Here is a 2,287-nt window from a genome sequence, read left to right on the forward strand (position 1 = left end):
GGGTGTTGGGGGTTTTGGCTCCTCCATCTGTCGGCCCTCGTCTGTGATTAACGGGCACTTGTAGAGAGGTAGAGACAAGACCTCGGTCGCAGTCCAGTTTGGTGATGCTACTGGGCTACCGGGTGAAAAGATATTATGTGACTGCTATTTATACTTACCGTGACAAAAACTAAACTCCTCCAATCAAAACGTGGCGAAAGGAGAGCTAGCTCAACGGTAGAGCGTGAGACTGCAGATCTTAAGGTTTCGGGTTCAAATCCCGAGTTCTCCTCTTTCCTTTTTTTTTAAACTACCATAATCAATTAGATTTGACAAGGGATATCAACTTTCAGTTAGTGAGGCCACTTGAGATATCATTTAAATCAACAATGATTATCTCGTCTCGAATTGACTTACCTACAATGAGGTAGTGTTTAATTCAATGGCTTGTCTAGTCAAATTATTACCTAACCAACGTAATAATGGTGTCGCGTTGGAAATAGGAGATGTGTGGTAGGAGGGGATTATCTCAACTATCTTAACGCTATCTCAAGTCATCTGCTTATCCGTATGCAGATATGCACTTAAGATAGGAGATGCCGAGAGCTTGATATCCAGAAAATAGAACTTTGAATCCTTACTTTATTACATAAAAGTTATCACCCTTTTTATAATAATGCTAGATAAAACTATGACTCATAACAAATAATCAAAGAATAGCTCAATATTCAATAGGACTATAGCTGTTGCTAGTATTCAATAAAGCCAAGAAAATCCTCAATAAAACTAAAATAAATAGTAATACTCAGTAAAACTAAAATATGCATATTCTTTGAAAGATATCGAATCCCACAAACGCCGTCATAATCTTATGCTCCACGTTACTCTATTCTCGTCGTAACAATGGTGTTGTGAGGAGATTTGGCACAATATGGAATTATGGCGCAGTAGGAGGAAAGGTGGCTTTGGCGGCTTATTTTTCTTTTATATTTCTTTAAGATTTGGGATGGATATATTTCTTGGGATGGTTTTATTAGTATATTTATTAGCTTACGGTTACGGTTAACATATTTTTCCTTGATTACCTCATTATATTTTTATTATCTCGTTTACATTTATGTTTGTGGTACGTTATCTTTAGTGTAAAAGAGAAACATCTTTGTTTACAATAAAAGTGTGCTATTTTGTTTTGGGATAGAACCGGATTACTTTACAATCCACTTTGTGTCGTTTATAGCCTTCTGAAGTGTTTAAGGAAGGACAATCAAGAGCTTAGGGATAGCTAGAGGATTGTCGGGATAGACCTTATTAGACATATATTCGACGCAACAATGGTGAAAGTGTTACGTAGAATATAAGATAGTATATAGAATAAGGATAAGATATTCGTAATCTCAGAAGTTTATCAATGTTTCTCTTTAATGTAATTCTTCTCTTATTTTAGTTATACTCAGTTTTAGTTAGAAACACTATATAAGTCTTAATGTTCCTTTTGTAATAAGAAAATACAGGATTCAAGTTCTTTATTTTTCTATATTTTTGGTTTACTTCCCACTATCTTAAGTGCGTGTTCTGCATCAAGGACTGCAGAAGACTTAAAATAGTAATCGGATAAGCGGGATACGTACATTATCTCAACACCTCCCAATCTTCCTGTTACAGGCAAAGGGAGATTTCGTGGAGAGCTGTGCGGATTCATTAATAATAAAAATAAGAGATTGGTCTTTTAATAAAAGACTAATAATAAAACTAACAATAATAATAATAATAATAATATAATGAAATAATAGCTTATCCTCACCTTAATAATAAAAATAAGAGATTGGTGAGGAACAGTAAAACAAAATAGAGGGGTTTAAATAGAATTAAGAGATAAAGGAAATAGCTCAACTGGTGTTCAAGGATAAATAAAGATAAACCAACAAAATAGCAATCAACCTCAACAAAGTAACCATGAGGGAGCATAAGAGTAACCACGAGGGGTCGGCAACGTAGCGGTAAACAATTCTATTGGCTTCTCCACTTTAAAGATATCTCGCTTCCTGAATGCCTATGTGGCTGCCTTTGTGACTTCCCCGTACAAAAACCAATTATCTCGTAACATTCCTGTTGGAATCGTATCGAGATATCTGCAGTAGGACAACCAAGCCAAGCCACGTAATCCCTCAAGCCCTGCTATTTCGGAGCATTATCGGAGCATTATTAAGTAATCGTTGTAATGTAATTCTTTTAGTATATATTGAACAGAACTCCCGCTATAGGAAAGGGAGACATCCTAAGTTCCAGATAGTATTCTTGTTTTTTTTTG

General features: G+C 35.4%; 1 non-coding gene across 1 annotated transcript; it reads left to right on the forward strand.

Annotated features, from left to right (window-relative positions):
* The first annotated feature begins 199 nt into the window (after positions 1 to 199).
* VTP21DRAFT_t262 lies at positions 200 to 271 on the forward strand. The gene has a single exon. It is a non-coding gene; the product is annotated as a tRNA-Cys (tRNA).
* Positions 272 to 2,287: the final 2,016 nt, after the last annotated feature.

This window comes from Calcarisporiella thermophila (assembly GCF_041956535.1).
Source record: "Calcarisporiella thermophila strain CBS 279.70 unplaced genomic scaffold VTP21scaffold_25, whole genome shotgun sequence".
Taxonomy (NCBI): domain Eukaryota; kingdom Fungi; phylum Calcarisporiellomycota; class Calcarisporiellomycetes; order Calcarisporiellales; family Calcarisporiellaceae; genus Calcarisporiella; species Calcarisporiella thermophila.